Source organism: Schistocerca cancellata, chromosome 8 (assembly GCF_023864275.1).
Source record: "Schistocerca cancellata isolate TAMUIC-IGC-003103 chromosome 8, iqSchCanc2.1, whole genome shotgun sequence".
NCBI classification, from domain to species: Eukaryota; Metazoa; Arthropoda; class Insecta; order Orthoptera; family Acrididae; genus Schistocerca; species Schistocerca cancellata.
In genome coordinates this window covers 328,033,598-328,055,944 of record NC_064633.1, presented here as the reverse complement: position 1 = coordinate 328,055,944, position 22,347 = coordinate 328,033,598, and the positions used below count along the sequence as shown (strand labels likewise).

The 22,347-nt window shown below is 44.2% G+C and overlaps 1 protein-coding gene and 1 pseudogene across 1 annotated transcript in view; both read left to right on the top strand.

Annotated features, from left to right (window-relative positions):
• Positions 1–22,347, top strand: part of LOC126094464 (solute carrier family 2, facilitated glucose transporter member 1-like) — a 574,417-nt gene that overhangs the window by 24,165 nt on the left and 527,905 nt on the right. The gene's annotated exons all lie outside the window — the stretch shown is intronic.
• On the top strand, positions 19,351–19,468 carry LOC126096008 (5S ribosomal RNA; annotated as a pseudogene).

Genomic DNA, 22,347 nt, shown 5'->3' with positions numbered 1-22,347 from the left:
GATGCACACCACCTCTCTTGCAGCGTCTGCCACTAAACGACCCCGTGACGAACAAAGTACAGAATGCGATAGAGAAATGAGTGAACAAATGAGAACACATTCTTTTACTGTGAAATAGCAAATCTTGTAATACGCTTGCAAGACTCTCTCCTCCACAACAGCAGTACGAATGGTGCGAGGTGTGCCACGATCCGCCGTTGTTGGAGCTTTGGAACCACAGACTGCTAGTCGCTGGAATAGTTGTCCAAATGGAACCCTGCCATTTACCGCGTAGAATAATAGGCTGCCATTATGCTGGTACGCACAAAGATGAAATTACAATGTAAAAGCATTTCACAAACTTATCAAAACGCAGAATCATATCATCAAAACTCTAATTAATTGCTTTACAATGACGCTGCAGACGTCTCTGACGTGTCACGAAAAAAACAACGCACTTGGAACTATGAAACTGTTACAGTAAATACGGTAAGCGTTTCGCACCACCTGCGTATCGATTACCATTTTCAGTTTTTCTTCTTTCTCCCTTCCGCTCTTTATAAACAGGTAAAATATCTACAACATTTTTTCGTCATCTCATCAGAAAAGTAAAACAAGACACTATCCACAAAAATAAAAAATACAAGGCTATAGCTCGGATTTTGGAGTAATAATAGAAGTGACAGCTAATAATTTTTTTTGACGTTTCCTATTGCACTAATCCATATCGTCGAATTAGATACGTTATAATGACATTGTATAGGAAACTGTCTCATGAAGAAATACTTAAAAACACGCAATAGTTTGACAATATGCATAAATTGGAGGAAATTAATCAAGGTCATATGTACATTTTATCTGCATATGAACATATTACCAATATGTGTACACTGACTAGCAGTTTACTCAGACGCACTTTCAAATTTATTTAGCACTTGTCCCGTAAACACATGGCCTTAATACCGCAGAAATTATGTCTGCAATACAAGACTTTACCATACCGTGTCTCGATATTTTTCAACACATATAATGCCTCATATCGCTCTAACATTTACAATTACACGTTTGTTGCACACACCTTTGAAAAGTAACAGCTCCTCCTCTCATATACTTCTCTTTACATACGTTATAACGACAATACTGCACCATAGCTGTCACTAAAACTCAACGTGCAGAAACGTATATAAAATTTTTCTGTCAAAAATTCGGCAGACCTGGCTAACAAACTCAACACTTTAGCTTGTTCTGACATCATAAAACTCGTATCATTTGATATTACAAGTTTGAACACTAATGTACCTGTTGAACAGACGATGGACATTACAGAAACCAACTTGCGACACCAAAAAAAATTTATCTGTCCCTAAGATTGATAAACTAATGCTTCTGTTACGCACCACCCTCAAATACAACTACTTCTCTTTTAACGATAAATTATATCCGCAAACCTGTGGTCTAGCTTTGGGCAGCCCGTTAGCTGGTATTATGTCAGAGATTTTTATAAATGAAGCAGATGTTTTTTCGGAATTATCCGGACATGGCAAATAATATAATTTTCTATGCGAGATATGTAAATGGGTTGCTGCTTGTGTTTTAAGGTTCCCATGAAGGACTAGAATTGTTATTTACCATTTTCAGTAACCTCCATGAAAAAAACCAGCTTCACGCAAGAAAATGAGACAGCTGATAGGACCTTAGACCATCTCGATCTGACTCTATCCATTATTGGCAACAAAATAGATTTCAACATTTTTCGAAAAGCAGCCTATTCCGACAACATCATCCCATCTTATTTCACCCATCCCCAGGCCCATAAAATGACATTTCACTCGACTATCCATCGAGCCCCTTCCATTCCGCTTTCGCCACACAATTTACAGAACGAATTAAAGGTCCTCGAAAACATCGCTCAAAGTAACGGATATAATCCCAGTATAGTGCGACAGTTGTTTAACAAACAAAACACACGAAGGAAGACTACTACCCTTTCCAGGTCAGATACCCACAATCAAGGCCAGGCAACGAAATACATATCAGTTCCCATTATAGGTAACGTATCCTACAAGGTAGGTCGTATATTAAAAAACCTAGGGTGTAAAGTTTCTTACTCTACCACGAACAACTTTAAAAAGAATTTAGTCCAATCTCTTGATAAAGGTACTGATAAATCATTCCTGTCAGGTTTATATAAGATCACTTGTGCTGAATGTCCCTGTTATTGCATTGGCCAGACAGGAAGGGCCCTGTCTGTTAGGTTTAAAGAGCAACTGCCGACTAAAAGCGGCGATGGAACACGAGGATCTGAACATCTTGTCCAAATGGCCCATGCTCCCAAGCCTCTAAAAGATGCAGAACTTTTGCATATTGAAGTCAAAGGATGTAAGTTAGACACCCTTGAAGAATTACAAATTTTTAAACATCTTATTATTGATAGAAAAAATTTACTTAATGATCAGCTACAACTAAAAAAATAGAAATTATTTCGAAGGATTTCAATCTTTACTCCAGTGGAGTTGACCCATGGTCTGCTTCGAATGGCCGATGCTGTTTCCTATCTGCTTTGCCCCTTTATTATAGTGCGTTTGTACATTGTGTCTCCATATATTTTGTATTATACTGGTAATGTCACCAGTTGCAAAGGTGTTTCTTAATTTGCCTCTTTATGTTCAAGATATTTCATGCTTCGCACTCCTGTGTCTCCCATACTAGTTTATTAATTACTGTAGTGAGGTTTCGCCCTCTTATTATAATATTTGAATGTAAATTTTCTTGCTCTGACTTAGTAGCTACTTCTTAGAAAAATTGTTTGATGTACTGTACCATAGGTAGGCATTTGTCCATTTGCAGGACTGTTTCCTGTCACATTTTGTTTACTATTTAGGTTGCGCTAAGTAATTTTGAGACAGCTTGTCTCTAGCGCTTGTGCATGCGTTTGGCCGCTGGCCGAGCCTCGCCGCGGAACTGCTCGTGACGCCTGGTTTCCTTGTTGCTTACGTGTGGTTCAAAATGGCTCTGAGCACTATGGGACTTAACATCTGTGGTCATCAGTCCCCTAGAACTTAGAACTACTTAAACCTAACTAGCCTAAGGACGTCACACACATCCATGCCCGAGGCAGGATTCGAACCTGCGACCGGATGGGTCGCGTAGTTCCGGACTGAGCGCCTAGAACCGCTAGACCACCGCGGCCGGCGCTTACGTGTGACCCTTATTCCTGGCCCCTTGTTTTTTGTATTTACAGACATAATCTTATGATTATGCTATTTTATTTTGTATTAGTTTTATTCTGTGACATGGCCAACGTTTGGCCCTCAAAATAATTTAATTTTTGTAAATATCACGGTTTTCCTTATTATGAAAACATTAGACTGATGATGTACAGGGCTATTACAAATGATTGAAGCGATTTCATAAATTCACTGTAGCTCCATCCATTGACATATTGTCACGACACACTACAGATACGTAGAAAAACTCATTAAGTTTTGTTCGGCTGAAGCCGCACTTCAGGTTTCTGCCGTCAGAGCGCTCGAGAGCGCAGTGAGACAAAATGGCGACAGGAGCCGAGAAAGCATATGTCGTGCTTGAAATGCACTCACATCAGTCAGTCATAACAGTGCAACGACACTTCAGGACGAAGTTCAACAAAGATCCACCAACTGCTAACTCCATTCGGCGATGGTATGCGCAGTTTAAAGCTTCTGGATGCCTCTGTAAGGGGAAATCAACAGGTCGGCCTGCAGTGAGCGAAGAAACGGTTGAACGCGTGCGCGCAAGTTTCACGCGTAGCCCGCGGAAAATTGGCTCATGCCACAACTGGAGACCGACAGCGCCGACTTCATCTTTCAACAGGATGGTGCTCCACCGCACTTCCATCATGATGTTCGGCATTTCTTAAACAGGAGATTAGAAAATCGATGGATCGATCGTGGTGGAGATCATGATCAGCAATTCATGTCATGGCCTCCACGCTCTCCCGACTTAACCCCATGCGATTTCTTTCTGTGGGGTTATGTGAAAGATTCAGTGTTTAAACCTCCTGTACCAAGAAACGTGCGAGAACTGCGAGCTCGCATCAACGATGCTTTCGAACTCCTTGATGGGGACATGCTGCGCCGAGTGTGGGAGGAACTTGATTATCGGCTTGATATCTGCCGAATCACTAAAGGGGCACATATCGAACATTTGTGAATGCCTAAAAAAACTTTTTGAGTTTTTGTATGTGTGTGCAAAGCATTTTGAAAATATCTCAAATAATAAAGTTATTGTAGAGCTGTGAAATCGCTTCAATCATTTGTAATAACCCTGTATTTCAATGTTTAATAGGTTCTGAAGAAGATACCATTATTGGCATCCAAACCTAGGTAAACTGAAGGCTGAATTTCTTATTTTCTGAACAATTCACGGTTGCTGAAGCGCTGCATTATTTTAAAGATTTGTAAACGTATATAAAACAAGGCGAATATCTAATCATCAAGTTTAGCTATTTCCGCAAATTGCAGGCAAGCAACGTCATCCCAAAATCACATGACTAGCCCGGTTTGATGTATAACAGAGGAATATGTCCTCATTTGTTTCCTGCAGGTCGTTGGTAATAGAAAAGAGCTTACAGTAGAAGAGATGTGTTTCACAGTTGCGAAGACGAGCAAGTGCTCATAGCTCTTAAGGTAGACATTTTAGAGTCAATGTTTATTAGACACTTTTATCTTGTTTTGGTCCATATTACCACCTCTGCATATTGGAAACAGTAAAGGCCCAATCACACTCCCGAAATTACATTTGCATTTGTTGATTTTGTGCCCTCCTTTACACCGAAGCGAATACGAGCGAACGCAAGCGAATGCACATTCGTAAGCACGGGCAGAGGGAGGGGGCGGGGGGGGGGGTTCGCTTGTGCGCTCCATCATTGACTTCTACCTGCGAATAAGCATTTACACTGGAGCGAGCGGAAGAGAAGGCATACGTGTTCCGTGAATCGAAGATCTCACGGCAAGACACAGATTGTCGACTATCTACAACAGCAGGAGAGAGGCTAGGACTAACGCTGCGATTCTTATGGGAAGGTTTACTATCTTTGGCCTGAAAGAAGCATGTTCTTTGAGAATTTTTTTCTCGGGGTGTGTTACAGATATCAATGTCAAATTTGGTCAAAATGTTTATTGATATTTCCTCTACAATCTGGAATTTTTTTGACCGGAAATGACGAAGAGCAAAGGCGGAAGTGCCGTCGGAACGAAACAAAATTTCGGTGTAGACCTCCACGCGCGGTACGTCACAGGTCAGTCGGCTCGTCTGAAATCAAAATTGAGTTGACGTTAGCGAAGTATATACGATTCTTTAGGAGTTGTATCTCGCTGAAATTATTTGGACCATAGGAAACAAAATGGAGGCCATTTGAAAAAATAGGGTTTTTGATCGATTTTTCGACTTCGTCGGCCAAGTAAAAACATTTATAGTTGATGGATCGGAATAAAAGTGGTACAGCTCCTAGACAATTTAGTTAGCTTCGTCGGAAACCAAGAATCATGCCAATCGGTCCAGTAGATTTGAAGTTACCATACCGTGCGATAAAAAAAGTCATTTCGAGAAAAACGCGTTTGAAGTTTTGACTACATAGAAATGCAATATTATGCAAGTTACGTTCAATTTGATATTCCGTATCCATAAACTAGTCCTTCCTCTTCCTCATAGAGGGAGTTCTGCTCGATCTGAGCCATCCTGTGCTGCTCCAGAGCCCCTCGTACGGCCGGTGTAAACGGTTTTCGGCCGCTTAAATCTGGTGGTCGTCCGAATGCTTGGTGAACTGCGTTGAATAGAGTCCCAGGCTGACGTCCATCTTTGTCATGGTCTTCAGAATTGCTGAATACCCTTCGCTGAAGCTGCTCACTGCCAGGAAAGTCGCAATCTCCAGTCTTCGGACCAGAATTCAGATGCTTGGGGGCTAACACACGCGTTCAAACTTTCATTTGAATTTTGTATGTGTCCTCCCAACCATCGATACAATAACTCGTCCTCCGAAAGAAAAAAACTGGTGTGTGGAAAAGTCAGATTTCAGGCAGGTGCATTTTTTTCTCCAACCGCGAATAACAAACATTTCCGTTCCGTATTCGGAAAAAACGTTTCGGGGGTGGATTCTAAACACTTTATGGATCCAAAAATGCAATTTTTTAAAAAATTGGTTTGTTAAACCAAAAGAAAATAAACCTCCCCTTAAACAACAAATGACAGTTACTCTAGAGTCAAATATCTGTTTCGTCCATCAACCGCATCTGTTTCTCTAATAATTTCTGAAGTATTTAGTGCCACATGCGAAACACTCGTGGATTTTATAAAGGTAAATGTGAGGGACACACAGTCATTAAAAATGAATAATGTAATGTAAAAAGATATGAAAGACCAGACATCTCTATCAGAGTGAAAACAATTATCCCTTATTCTGTTACTGCATTTAAGCATTCTGTTACTGCGTAGTAGCTAAACTGTGATATTGAGACAGATACCTTGAATGCAAGCCACGAGAATGATCAGGTGTTACGTTTATTTTTATTTTACATTAATGTACGTTGTCTGTTTATTTTGATGACATTTATTTCTCTTGCGTAAATTACGTGAAACAAAGAAAGAAGTACACGAAAAAAAACGGGACGTCGATGATACCAGAAAGTTTGTGCACCACATTAGCTGTCACCTGTGCAGTGTCTGCAGATGTGGAGGGCGAAGAAGAATATCAGCGGTCTGAAGGCAAATACGTCAGATTATATTTTTAGACTGCACTATTACCGAGGTTGTACGTGTTATATCCCTTTCACGCCTAAAAAAACATAATAGTGAGCTAATTTTCTTCTCGGCTTCCTCCGTTAGCACTGCCAGCACTTCGACAATTTCTTGCCAACTATCATTTTTTTGGTGAACATTTTATGCTGTGGATCCCTAGGATTCCAGAAACGCCTGTTGGATCTGTACTCTTCTATCAACAGAAGTACGCTTTCATCTAAACAGTTCATAAAAAAAAACACTTACAGTAAACAACACCAACAAGAGTCTGCGCGCGTAAAACAGCGCACTGGGGCAGAGCGAATGCATTGTGTCTATCACGGAAGCTAGCGCCGAAGAGGAGACTAGACGCGATCTTCCTTTCATTTTGTTGTTGTTGTTGTGGTCTACAGATGTCCACGCTACTCTATCCGGTGCAAGCCTTTTCATTTCCGAATAACTACTGCAACCTACAGCCTTCTGACTCTGCTTACTGTATTCATATTTTGGCCTCCCTCTACGATACACCCCCCCCCCCCCCCCCAATTTTTCCTCCAGTACTAAATTTATGATCCCTTGATGCCTCAGAACATGTCCTATCAACCGTTCCGTTCTTCTAGTCAGTTGTGCCACAAATTTCTCTTCGCCCCAAATCTATTTAATACTTTATCATTAGTTACGTGATCCACCTATCTAATCTTGAATATTCCTCTGTAGCAGCACATTACAAATGCTTCTATTCTCTTCTTGTCTAAACTGTTTCTCGTCCATATTGCACTTCCATACATGGCGATACTACATTCAAATACTTTCAGAAAGGACTTCCTGACACTTAAACCTATACTCGATGTTAACAAATTTTTCTTCTTCAGAAACGCTTTTCTTACCATTGCCAGTGTACATTTTATATCCTCCCTATTTCGACCATCATCAGTTATTATGCTGCCCAGATAGCAGAGCTCATCTACTACACACATCAAAAGAAGTTTTGCATCACCTCATTTCCGAGAGTTCCGGAACCTGCACAGAAAATTGGCATAGAGATTACCATTAATATCATTTCCACCCTTTTTATTGCTCATGAAAACCACACATTGCATGTTGTACCACCACACAGCGAGAACTTCACAAGTGGTGGTCCAGATTGCTGTACACACCGGGCCGAGCGGTTCTAGGCGCTTCAGTCTGGAACCTCGCAACCGCTACGGTCAGAGGTTCGAATCCTGCCTCGGGCATGGATGTGTCTGATGTCCTTAGGTTAGTTAGGTTCAAGTAGTTCTAAGTTCTAGGGGACTGATGACTTCAGGTGTTAAGTCCCATAGTGCTCAGAGCCATTTTGAGTACACACCGGTACCTCTAATACCCAGTAGCACGTCCTCTTGCATCGATGCATGCCTGTATTCGTCGTGTCATACTATCCACAAATTCATCAGGGCACTGTTGGTCCAAATTGTCTCACTCCTCAACGGCGATTCGGCGCAGATCCCTCAGAGTGATTGTTGGGCCACGTCGTCCATAAACAGCCCTTTTCAATCTATTCCAGGCATGTCCGATAGGGTTCATGCCTGGATAACATGCTGGCTACTCTAGTCGAGCGATGTCGTTATCCCGAAGGAAGTCATTCGCAAGAAGTGCACGATAGGGGCGCGAATTGTCGTCCATGAAGACGAATGCCTCGCCAATATGCTGCCGACATGGTTGCACCATTAGCCGGAGGTTGGCTTTCATGCATCGTACAGCCGTTACGGCGCTTCCCGTGACCACCACCGGCGTACATCGGCTCCACATAATGCCACCCCAAAATAGCAGAGAACCTCCACTTTGTTGTAATCGCTGGACAGTGTGCATAAGGCGGTTAGCCTGACGGGGTTGCCTCCAAACACGTCTCCGACGATTGTCTGGTTGAAGGCATATGCGACACTCATCGGTGAAGAGTACGCGATGCCAATCCTGAGCGGTCCATTCGGCATGTTGTTGGGCCCATTTGAACCGCGCTGCATGGTGTCGTGGTTGCAATGATGGACCTCGCCATGAACGTCGGAAGTGAAGTTACGCAACATGGAGCCTATTGTGCACAGTTTCAGTCGTAACACGACGTCCTGTGGCCGCACAAAAAGCATTATTCAACATGGTGGCGTTGCTGTCAGGGTTCCTCCGAGCCATAATCCGTAGGTAGCCGTCATCCACTGCCTTAGTAAGCCTTGGACGGCCTGAGCGAGGCATGTCATCAACAGTTCCTATCTCTCTGTATCTCCTCCATGTCCGAACAACATCGCTTTGGTTCACTCCGAGATGCCTGGACACTTTCCTTGTTGAGAGCCCTTCCTGGCACAAAGTAACAATGCGGACGCGATCAAGCCGCGGTATTGACGGTCTTGGCATGGTTGAACTACAGACAACACGAGCCGTGTACCTCCTTCCTGGTGGAATGGCAGGAACTGATCGGCTGTTGGACCCCTCCGTCTAATTGGCGCTTCTCATGCATGGTTGTTTACATCTTTGGGCGGGTTTAGTGACATCTCTGAACAATCAAAGACACTGTGTCCGTGATACAATTTCCCCAGTCAACGTCTGTCTTCAGGAGTTCTGGGACCTGGGGCAATGCAAAGCTTTTTTGATGTGTGTACTTTAGGTGTCTCGTTTCCTAATATAATTCTCTCAGCATCACCTGATTTAATTGACTACATTCCATTATCCTCGTTTTGCTTTTGTTGATGTTTATCTTATACCCTCTTTTCAAGACACTGTCCATTCCGTTCAACTGCTCTTGCAAGTTGTTTGCTGTCTCTGACAGATTTACATTGCCACCAGCAAAGCTCGAAGTTTTTATTTCTTCTCCCTGGACTTTAATTCCTACTCCAGTTTTTCTTTTGTTTTCTTTACTGCTTGCTCAGAATACACATTGAATAACCTAGGGGATAGCCTAGAATCCTGCCTCACTGCTTTCTCAAGCACTGCTTCCCTTTCGTGCCCCTCGACTCTACTGTCATCTGGTTTCTGTACAAATTGCAAATAGCCTTTCGCTCCCAGTATTTCCCTGCCACCTTCAGAATTTCCTTTGATAATTCAGTCTAAAACTGACATTCAGCGGATCACAAGCAAACACTTGTGAATGCGACCCTTACACCACCGAACACCACGCGCCAAGCGTTTACACCCGAGAGAATTGTCGTTCGCTGTCGCGTGTTCGCTTCATTGTAAAGGGGGCTTAGCAACGTGTTGAGTTATATGTGCAAGCAAGTCCACAATCCAGACACAAATCCGATGTGCTACTCGGAAAGATACCTCGTTATGTTTAAATTTATCGCACATTGTGAAAGGATCCTTAATTGCAACTAGCAGACAAAGGTGTTCTATCCATGTGTTGACTGGCTGCCAAGTCTCCGTACTTCGGGCCGTGTTGCTGCACGATCCCATCACTCGTGTCTTGTTACGATACATAACCTACCCACGTGAGGTGCTTGCGATGCATGGTACGAGGTGCCTGTGACATTGTCAAATAGGTCCTTGCGCGAGTGGATTCCTGAGGCGCACGTGTTCTCACGTGGAGCGCAGTAGCGGCGGCGGGTCCGCGACTTTCGCAACTCCGACAGCTGCGTTTAGGCCACGCTGTGCACTCTGTTAGGGCTAGTCTAGGGCTCGTCTAGGGCTAGGCTAGGCTAGAGCGCCGCTTGCGTAACACAGGCAGCCGCTGCCAGGGCGCCGGCTAATTCCGAGGCGCCGCGACGCACCGCTGACGTCACCAGTGCGCGACTGCCAGCAGGCGCGCCCGCTTGGGCAACCGCTCGTCACAAGGTTAATGTGTTTACCGCACCTGCGCCGCCTGCGCACGCACGCTGGTCCGTTGACCGGAAGACCTCGCAAGGGGACCTCACGCACTGGTCCATTTTCTTCGTATTTTCAAAGAGACCACACGGCAGTAGTATTTTAATATTTTTTTTAAATTTATCGTACATGAATAGTTCAACTCAAATATGAATCAGCAAAAGCAGTTCGATACAAATCTCAACAATGCTCGAGAAAACAGACTTCGAAGTTTGCCGAGCCTGCTTGAGGGCCCATGTAGCTATGTGGCAGAATGCTCGTCTACCCATTGGGGGTGCAACTTCACTCGGGCTTGTACACAGCCTTTTATCATGACTCGCCCGCAAAAGGGGCTCGGTTGTGCAAAGTTGCATTCGCGTCCTATATTGAGTAAATAGCCAGCCTAAGTACAGCAGTGAATGAATTCAAGTATTTGTCTAAATCACGATCGTTCACAAATGATTTACACCGACAACAGTTTAGAATGAAAACGTTTTTATTTTACTAAATCACATCCACAAAACAAACTGATTGCCACGTGATATTATGTCGGTGGCTCTTAGCCGCACCGACCTTACCGCACCGACGGATGGTTCAAATGGCTCTGAGCACTATGGGACTTAACTTCTAAGGTCATCAGTCCCCTAGAACTTAGAACTACTTAAACCTAACTAACCTAAGAACATCACACACAGCCATGCCCGAGGCAGGAGTCGAATCTGCGACAGTAGCGGTCGCGCGGTTCCAGACTGTAGCGCCTAGAACCAGTCGGCCACCAGGCTGGCGCACCGACGGACCACGAATAAAAGACCGCGACCTTTGTCCCCTATCCTCTGTCCTGTGTCCGGTCCCGTGACACTGCATTAGTCAAATATATTATTTCTAAACGTGGCCATCATGCATTTACAATGTTACAATAGTAAAATACGTAAAACTAAATACCTTATATTGTTTTGTAGACAATCATCAGATTATTTACATATTTAAGGGCACTCCACTTTTTGGCAGTTTCACCCCTCTTCTTTTGTTTAATCACGTCTTTGCCTAAAAGGTGTGGCATACGAAATACTCATTTTGCTCTACACAGATGGAAAACTGAACGTACCTTCACAATAAAAGACAATAACTTATTATGCAGAGGTTCCCAAACATCCTTACAACTTGATTTTTATATAAAATGTGTTCTTTAATGTACAAAATAATATCCCTGCTACTATGCTTTAAATTTGAGTTTTGAACTATTTTGAAGAGCTCTTATGTTTATGGAGTACTCCTATTTCCGTGATCAGATACCCAGCAAATCCAATGACTAGCAAAATAAACACACCTTACATTATTAACATATGTACCAAGTTATGCACTGAGACATAGGCAATTATGTAACTAAGTAATTCAATGTGAAACTGTTATATGCTGCCTCCTCTCTTTATCAAGAAGGTGACTCCATAAATATATTGTCTTGTACCTTTTACACCCCAACTGCTCTTCCACAGTAAATATTACCACATCCAGCAGATCAATTATACTCCCTTGTAACCTCACAGAGGGGGGGCGGGGTTGGGTTCGATTCCTGGTTATAGTAAAATTTTAAACAATGGTGTATGTTCCATGACCATTTCCATGAAGCGTAAATTACATTGCAGGAAAAAAAATTAGCATGCCTCCAAAGTCATTGTCTATTTTGATCCGATGACGGCATATCCCACCTTGGAGTAGTACATGTACTGATAATGATTTCAGCGTCGTCCACCAGTAGATTACGCAGTGGTATAGCTACCAGAGCGCCATCTGTGTCTACCCTTTAATGGGGAACGTTCACATCCAGAAGGGTCATTGTGGTGCAAACCTGTAAAGCAAGCAGGCAATCATGCCACAGAGATGCATTCGTGCTTCCTACAGCCCACTGAGCGAGTTTGAAAGGGATCAGATTATGGCCTTCCGAGTTGCGGATGGTCCTTTCATAGAACTGCCACACGAGTTGGACGTGCTGCGTCAGTTGTGCAACGATGCTGGTATCAGTGGTCACGTGAACATTCTCATACCCGTAAATGAAGTTCTGAACGTCAACCCAGCACAGACGCCGGCGAGGATTGCCGTATTTTAGGGGCAACAGTGGCTGATCGTACAGCTACCACAGCACAGACGTGTCAACAAGCAGTGGGACTACGGCACGCACGCCTCTAGCCCGTCTTCCACTCAAGCCACAACATCTACGTGTACAGCTCGATTGGTGCCGTTAGAGGATCATTTGGCAGATGGAATGGGGCGCCTTGGTCTTCAGCGATGAAATTAGACTCTGCCTGTATGCAGGTGATGGTCGTTTGGGCGTACGACGCAGACCTGGTGAATGGTGTCTCGTAGAATGCATGCGTCCACAATACATGGCCCAAACCCACGCGCCGGCCGGGGTGGCCGAGTGGTTCTAGGCGCTACTGTCTGGAAGCGGGCGACCGCTGCGGTCGCAGTTTCGAATCTGGTCTCGGGCATGGATGTGTGCGATGTCCTTATGTTAGTTAGGTTTAAGTAGTTCTAAGTTCTAGGGAACTGATGACCTCAGAAGTTAAGTACCATAGTGCTCAGAGCCATTTGAACCATTTTACACCAACCCACGCCTTATGGCCTGGGGCGCGATAAGCTGCAACTCTCGTTCACCTTTGGTGTTTCTGGAGGGACGCTAATCAGCTCTCGGTATGTGCAGAATGTTGTTAGACCCGTTATTTTGCTGTTCTTCCAACATGGTAATGCTCGCCCACTCACCGCCCGCGCAATCAACGTGCTCTACAAGACATGCAGCAACGTCCCTGACCAGAACGATCACTGCACTTGTCTCCAATCGAGTGAGGGGACGAGATTTGGATCGTATGGCTCGTCAGCCAACAGCTCTTATGGAACTGCTCGAGTAGCTCGAGCTGGCGTGGCATAACGTATCTCACGACAATATTCGCCATCTGCACGATCGACTGCATGTCAGAGTCAGTGTCTGCATTGCCGCCTTGGAGGCTACACCATGTACTAATGTCGATGTTTTAGTATGAGGCGATAACTACTACCTCAGAATCGCTTGTGCTACTTATCTCTAATTGTAATCATTTCATATATTGCATATCCACTATAGCAACAATAAATCTTGAATGAGTTGGAAGGGTTCACAATTTTTTCCAGGGATGTATAATTAGAAGTGAGAGGACGTGAATTATTTTATAAAAATAGCAATAACACATCCTTTAATTAGAATTTAATATTTAAATGACGTAGGTATTCGAACTGAATGGAAAGAAACGAAAAAATAATGATCGAAAAGAGACTTGAACCTGCAAGTACCAACTCGAACGCCACTGATTTTTTTTCCCATTTTTATTCATTTTGCGGTACATGTAAAAGCTAGTAGAACATGCACCTATGTTTAAAAATTTGCATTATTGAGGGATTGAAACCAGGCCCCTTACACAGGAAGCAAGCATTTTACCACAATGGCACGCTACCTGAGGATAAAAGTGACGTTATGTTAGGATATTAACCAGATTTGGGGTATCGAATTTTTGAATTCTGAGGGTCAGTCCCTGGACATCTATCCCTAATTAACTGCGACGCACTCCTTTATTTTAAAAAAATGCTATAAAAATCGCCATCCAACGTCCCCGAATGCCGTTAAGCACAAAAATTTTCCGCTATTCGAGTACATTGTGCCACAGTTGGCTGACTATCTAGCATGTATGTCTTATACTCGCGAAACCATTGGTATATACACACATCAAAAAAATTTTTGCATCAAATCGGATCCGAGGATTCCGGAGATCAACATAAACATCATTTCCGCCCTTTTTATTACTCATGAAAACGACACATTGCATGTTGTACCACTATACAGCGAGACCCTCAGAGGTGGTGGTCCAGATTGCAGTACACATCGGTATCTCTAATACCTAGTAGCATGTCTTCTTACATTGATGCATGCCTGTATTCGTCGTGGCATAATATCCACAAGTTCATTAAGGCACTGTTCGTCCAGATTGTTGGTCTCCTCAAATGGCGGTTCGCCGTAGATCGCTCAGAGTTGTTTGTTGTTTCACGTCGTCCATAAACAGGCCTTTTCAAACTGTACCAGGCATGTTCTATAGGGTTAATATCTGGAGAACATGGTGGCCACTATAGTCGAGCGATGTCGTAATCCTGAAGGAAGTCATTCACAAGATGTGCACGATAGGTGCGCGAATTGTCGTCCATGAAGACGAATGCCTCTACAATATGCTGTCGCTATGGTTGCACTATCGGTCGGAGGTTGGCATTTATGCACCGTACAGTCGTTACGGCGCCTTCCACGACCGCCAGCGGCGTATGTCGGCCCCACATAATGCCACCCCAAAACATCAGGGAACCTCCACCTTGTTGCACTCCCTGGACAGTGTGTCTAAGTCGTTCAGCCTGATTGGGTTGCCTCCAAACGCGTTTCCGACGATTGTCTGGTTGAAGGCATATGCAACACTCATCGGTGAAGAGAACGTGATGCCAATCCTGAGTGGGCCATTCGGCATGTTGTTGGGCCCATTTGTACCGCGCTGCATGGTGTCGTGGTTGCAAAGATGGATCTCGTCATGCACGTCGGGAGTGAAGTTGCGCATATGGAGTCTATTGCGCACACCCGACGTCCCGTGGCTGCATGAAAAGCATTATTCAACATTGTGGCGTTGCTGTCAGGGTTCCTCCGAGCCATAATCCGTAGGTAGCGGTCATTCACTGCAGTAGTAGCTCATAGCCGGCCTGAGCGAGGCATGTCATCGACAGTTCCTGTCTCTCTGTATCTCCTCCATGTCCGAACATCGTTTGGTTCAGTCCGAGATGCCTGGACACTTCCCTTGTTGAGAGCCCTTCCTGGCACAAAGTAACAATGCGGACGCGATCGAACTGCGGTCTTGACCGTCTAGGCATAGGTGAACTACAGACAACAGGAGCCGTGTACCTTCTTCCTGGTGGAATGGCTGGAACTGATCGGTTGTTGGATCCCCTCCGTCTAAGATGCTCTGCTCAACGGTGGTTGTTTACATCTTTGGACGGGTTTAGTGACATCTCTGAACATTCAAAGGGACTGTGTCTGTGATACAATACCCACAGTCAACGTCTATCTTCAGGAGCTCTGGGAACCAGGGTGATGAAAAATTTTTTTGATTTGTGTATATTGAAATTCCCTAGTCATATGTGTTTGTATGTACGGGCTAATTCTGGGAACTTCCATAAGGATTTTGTTCTATGTTTGATAAGTAGATAGAGTGATGCATGAGGAAGATTCGTGAAAATAATTTGTATATATTTCGTGGAAAATGGTTGAACTACGATGAGTTGAAGTCCGTCACCATTGTGAAAAAGACGACATTGCCATCTAGTGGTACAGCCGTCGCAAATCCAGACAGCTACAAAGCTTGAGCAGAGTTTGCATCGGGCCTCGTGATCTAGCGGTAAAGCCCATGCTTGAAAACCAAAAGGTCGCGGGATCCAGTCCAAGTCAGACGATGGATTTTTTAAAGTCTTATAACCCAGCTTCTACGTGATGTGGACATTCGGCACAAGCGGAACATGGGGAGGATTCCACGTTAAGCTATGGATCTCGTTTTCCCTGAGGAGAGTCAGGCTTGCTGATCTTGTGCGGCCATGGTAACCAAAAGGTTACTAGGTACAACGCCGGCCAGACCGATTATTTTCATGTTTTTTAACCTAGGAATCATCTCTCAATGATGTGAAGATTCACCAGAAACTAAAGGTGTTTCGGATTCCATGTTAATTCATAGGTCGCTTTTCCTGGCTGGGTAATTGAAAGACTTGCACTAGGATATTGAGCTGCACTAAACTGTTATTATCAAAGTCGGTATATTTATACATACAATCTCCTACTATACTTGTAAGAAATTAAAGTCGTATGGCACTTTTTCCGCCGAGAGCTGAGGTTTAATCTCAGGAACTACTGTAGGGATTTTGATAGCGTTTTCACTAATATACATATTGATTCACGAGGAAGATTCGTGTATATAATTTATAAATATGTGATGACGATGAATTACAGACACCAGCCGCGACTTAATAGTCTGTATGGAAGACTACTCTCTGGAACTACTGTAATGATTTCAACTAGTTGTCATACATAGATTGATTCACGAGGAAGGTTTGTGTATATAATTTATAAATATTTCGTGCAAATTGGCTGAACTGTAATGAATTAACGTCCACCACTGCTGCGAAAACGATGTCATTGCCCTCTAGCAGTGAATGGCAGAACTCTTGGTATCATCCATACATACGAGGGCATGCTGAGAAGTACACTACTGGCCATCAAAATTGCTACACCAAGAAGAAATGCAGATGATAAACGGGTATTCATTGGACAAATATATTATACTAGAACTGAAATGTGATTACATTTCCACGCAATTTGGGTGATCCTGAGAAATCAGTACCCTGAAGAACCACCTCTGGGCGTAATAACGGCCTTGATACGCCTGGGCATTGAGTCAAACAAAGCTTGGATGGCGTGTACAAGTACAGCTGCCCATGCAGCTTCAACACGATACCACAGTTCATCAACAGTAGTGACTGGCGTATTGTGACGTCGCAGTTGCTGGGCCACCATTGACCAGACGTTTTCAAGTCGTGAGAGATCTGGAGAATGTGCTGGCTAGGGCAACAGTCGAACATTTTCTGTATCCAGAAAGGCCCGTACAGGACCTGCAACATACGGTCGTGCATTATCCTGCTGAAATGTAGGGATTTGCAGGGATCGAATGAAGGGTAGACCACGGGTCGTAACACATCTGAAATGTAACGTCCACTGTTCAAAGCGCCGTCAATGCGAACAAGAGGTGACCGAGACGTGTAACCAATGGCACCCCATACCATCACACCTGGTGATACGCCAGTATGGCGATGACGAATACACGCTTCCAATGTGCGTTCAACGCGATGTCGCCAAACTCGGATGCGACCATCATGATGCTGTAAACAGAACCTGGATTCATCCGAAAAAATGACGTTTTGCCATTCGTGCACCCAGGTTCGTCGTTGAGTACGCCATCTCAGGCGCTCCTGTCTGTGATGCAGCGTCAAGGGTAACCGCAGTCATGGTCTCCGAGCTGATAGTCCATGCTGCTGCAAAAGTCCTCGAACTGGTCATGCAGATGGTTGTTGCCTTGCAAACGTCCCCATCTGTTGACTCATGGATCGAGACGTGGCTACACGATGCGTTACAGCCATGCGGATAAGATACCTGTCATCTCGACTGCTAGTGATACGAGGCCGTTGGGATCCAGCACGGCGTTCCGTATTACCCTCCTGAACCCACCGATTCCATATTCTGCTAACAGTCTTTGGATCTCGGCCAACGCGAGCAGCAATGTCGCGATACGATAAGCTGCAATCGCGATAGGCTACAATCCGACCTTTATCAAAGTCGGAAACGTGATGGTACGCATTTCTCCACCTTACACGAAGCATCACAACAACGTTTTACCAGGCAACGCCGGTCAACTGCTGTTTGTGTATGAGAAATCGGTTGGAAACTTTGCTCATGTCAGCACGTTGTAGGTGTCGCCACCGGCGCCAGCCTTATGTGAATGCTCTGAAAAGCTAATCATTTGCTTATCACAGAATCTTCTTCCTGTCAGTTAAATTTCGCGTCTGTAACACGTCATCTTCGTGGTGTAGCAATTTTACTGGCCAGTAGTGTAAATGTGAAAACTCTTAAACCTTTTTGAGTAAAACAATCGTTGATAACATTCTACATCTTTATTATTCATGTCTACATATTTGAAGTGCTGCAGTTACAGGGCTCCGAATTGCAGCGTGTAACGCGGCGATGTGTAACGTAACTATGTTGGTGCGTGAGAAACAGCGTGATCTAATCGAGTTGCGAATTCGAAGAGTTCGTCCACACATAGAACACTCTCTCTTTCAGCAAGACAATGACAGACCACACACGAGGGCTCCGACATCTGTTAGAGGCTGTCATCTGTAATCCTCCATACAGTCTTGACTTGGCCCCTCCGATTTTCACCTGTTTCCCAAACTTAAAAAACGCCTTCCAGGACTTTACTTTGATGGTGATGAAGCGGTACAAGCAGAGGTGAGGTTGTGGCTCCATCGACAAAGTAAACATTCAACAATGATGGTGTCAACAAACTGGTGTCCGTTGTGAGAAATGCGTTCATCGCTGAGGTGATTATGTTGACAAATAAATAAGTAGACTGACGAATAAAGGTGGATAATGTTAATAAAATCTGTTTTATTTAAAAATCCTTAAGAATTTTCAAGTAAAAAATTCGGAGCCATTACTTTTCAGCACGCGCTTGTATTATTAATAGACTTATTCGGATATTGTCCCATCTGATTCACAGGTCCATCACCACTGCTCGTGCCAGTGTCCATTGTTTAAATGGCCTGGCTCGTATCTCTGATCGTGCCGTTTCTGCCGCTGTCTGTTTGGAGAGCAGTGCCAGTGGTTTCCGTCGAGTCAGTTATCTTTGAGTATTATGATAACGTTTGTAGCAGTACGGGCTTTCGCTGCGCTGTCGAGACTGTTCGTTTGATCTTCACCGCTCCCTGCTGCAGCGAAGAGTCTCCGTTCGCTACAAGACACCATTCTCATGGTTGTGCGATATATTCCGATCTGTGGTTCGCACACATTGTGCTGCCCGCGTCTTAAAAGACGAAGTCAGTGTTGTCCAGTACGGACATGAAGTGACGTCCAATTGAAGAAACCGCACCAGGCCATTAAGCTACACGAACTCATTATTACCAAAATCTTTACATTTACACATGTGTTACTTCTACAAAGGCAACGGCCTTGCCGCAGTGGATACACCGGTTCCCGTGAGATCACCGAAGTTAAGCGCTGTCGGGCGTGGTCTGCACTTGGATGGGTGACCATCCAGGCCGCCATGCACTGTTGCAATTTTTCGGGGTGCACTCAGCTTCGTCATGCCAATTGAGTTACTTGACCTATTAGTAGCGGCTTCGGTCAAGAATACCGTCATAACGACCGGGAGAGCGGTGTGCTGACCCCATGCCCCTCCTATCCGCATCCTCCTCTGAGGATGACACGGCGGTCTGATGGTCCCGGTAGGCCACTCGTGGCCTGAAGACGGTGTGCTACTTCTACAAATGTTGTAAACTAGCTATTACCTGCATTTGCGCTCGCATACCAGTAGTTTTGTTAAGATGATTGATGATGAGTACCTGCAATAGCACCAGCTGCCCTCTTGTGTCTGCCGTTCGAGTAAGCATAGCTCACGATATGCGCCCTGCCCTCCCTCCTACCGAGCTGTGCGTCAACACGTGCAACGTCACTAACGAGCACTGCGTGCCGTGTAGGGCTGTTGATAAATTATCATAATTTTCCAGAACATGTCTATATATATCGGCGACATTCTTTTCACAGATGTAACAATATCGAAATTGCAATATCGAGTGACAAAATTTTTTTTTACACTATATCTCTTTCGCAATTTTCGGTAAATATTTGAAATCGCTTTTTGAAATGGTAGTAGAAAATAATTTTATTTTCACTGTGTAAAGGAGTCTTACTAATTTTTGAGCTTTTATTACGTCCAGTCTTTTTCTTTGATTGTATGAAGCACTAGAGACTAGAAATCTACACTGTAGGAATCAGCATGGGTTTTGAAAAAGACGACCGTGTGAAACCCAGCTGGCGCCATTCGTCCACGAGACTCAGAGGGCCATAGACACGAGTTCCCAGGTAGATGCCGCGTTTCTTGACTTCCGCAAGGCGTTTGATACAGTTCCCCACAGTCGTTTAATGAACAAAGTAAGTGCATATGAACTGTCAGACCAATTGTGTGATTGGATTGAAGAGTTCCTAGATAACAGAACACAGCACGTCATTCTCAATGGAGAGAAGTCTTCCGAAGTAAGAGTGACTACAGGTGTGCCGCATGGGAGTGTCGTAGCACCGTTGCTATTCACAATATACATACTGTAAATGACCTTGTGGATAACATTGGAAGTTCACTGAGGCTTTTTGCGAGTGATGCTGTAGTATATCGAGAGGTTGTGACAATGGAAAGTTGTACTGAAATGCAGAAGGATCTGCAACGAATTGACGAATGGTGCAGGGATTGGCAACTGAATCTCAGTGTACAAGCGTAATATGCTGCAAATATATAAAAAGAAAGATCCTTTATCATTTAGCTACAATGTAGCAGGTCAGCAACTGGAAGGAGTTAAATCCATAAATTATCTGGGAGTAGGAATTAGGAGTGATTTAAAATGGAATGACCATATAAAATTAATCGTCGGTAAAGCAGATGCTAGACTGAGATTCATTGGAAAAATTCTAAGGAAATGCAGTCCGAAAACAAAGAAAGTAGGGTACAGTACACTTGTTCGCCCACTGCTTGAATACTGCTCACCTGTGTGGGATCCGCACCGGATAGGGTTGATAGAAGAGATAGAGAAGATCCATCGGAGAGCAGCGCGCTTCGTTACAGGATCATTATTTAGTAACGCGAAAGCGTTACGGAGATGATAGATAAATCCCAGTGGAAGACTCTACAAGAGAGACGCTCAGTAGCTCAGTACGGGCTTTTGTTGAAGTTTCGAGAACATACCTTCACCGAGGAGTCAAGCAGTATATTGCTCCCTCCTACGTATATCTCGCGAAGAGACCATGAGGATAAAATCAGAGAGATTAGAACCCACACAGAGGCATACCGACAATATTTCTTTCCACGAACAATACGAGACTTGAATAGAAGGGAAAACCGATAGAGGTACTCAAGGTACCCTCCGCCGCACACCGTCAGGTGGCTTGCGGAGTATGGATGTAGATGTAGATATAGGTGGCACAAAGAAGAAGACTGATTGCACTGGGATGTGGCCGTGTTAATGCAATTCCAAGATTTCCGACGTGAAGAAAGAGCACTCTAGTTTCTTCAGAAACGGTTGCTGAAAATTTACAAAACTCTAAATGACAAGGTAGGTCTTTGCCGTGGGCGAAGACGGGTGGGTGGTTGGTTGATCTGGGGGGAGAGAACCAACAGGGAGATCATCGGTCAGATCGGATTAGGGAAGGAAGTCGGTCGTTGGCCTTTCAATGGAACAATCCTGGCACCTGCCTGTTGCGATTTATGGAAACCACGAAAAACCGAAATCAGGTCGCCCAACCGCGTTTTTGAACCGTCGTCCTCCCAAGTACGAATCCAGTGTGCTAACCACTGAGCCACCGCTCTCGGTGGGCATAGAAGTTTGAAAAGAAATGCTGACGTAATATGCGCTCGGCGCTACCTACAGAAACTGCAAAGTTTAGCTTTACCACGAAATTTTGACGCTATAACTGCTAGGTCGCTGGCGTTTGCAGAAATGAAAAAAGTCGACATGAAGTGTTCCTGACAAATCCGATATGTGACAAAACCGAACGACGGACTCATCGGAAATCTTTTATTGTGCCATTTATTTGCAGTTACCATTATTAGCAAAGTGGTTATCGCCAAGACGCCAAGCGTGAACGTACATCGGTTTCCTTTCAGTTCTTGCTCTAAGTGGGATAAGTAGGCTGCTACTTTGTTGACGTAAGGCATAACTAACAATAAACCAATATGCAAGTACACAGCTATAAGACCGGCAATATATTTACACTACTGGACATTAAAAGTGCTACACCAAGAAGAAATGCAGATGATAAACGGGTATTCATTGGACAAATATACACTCCTGGAAATGGAAAAAAGAACACATTGACACCGGTGTGTCAGACCCACCATACTTGCTCCGGACACTGCGAGAGGGCTGTACAAGCAATGATCACACGCACGG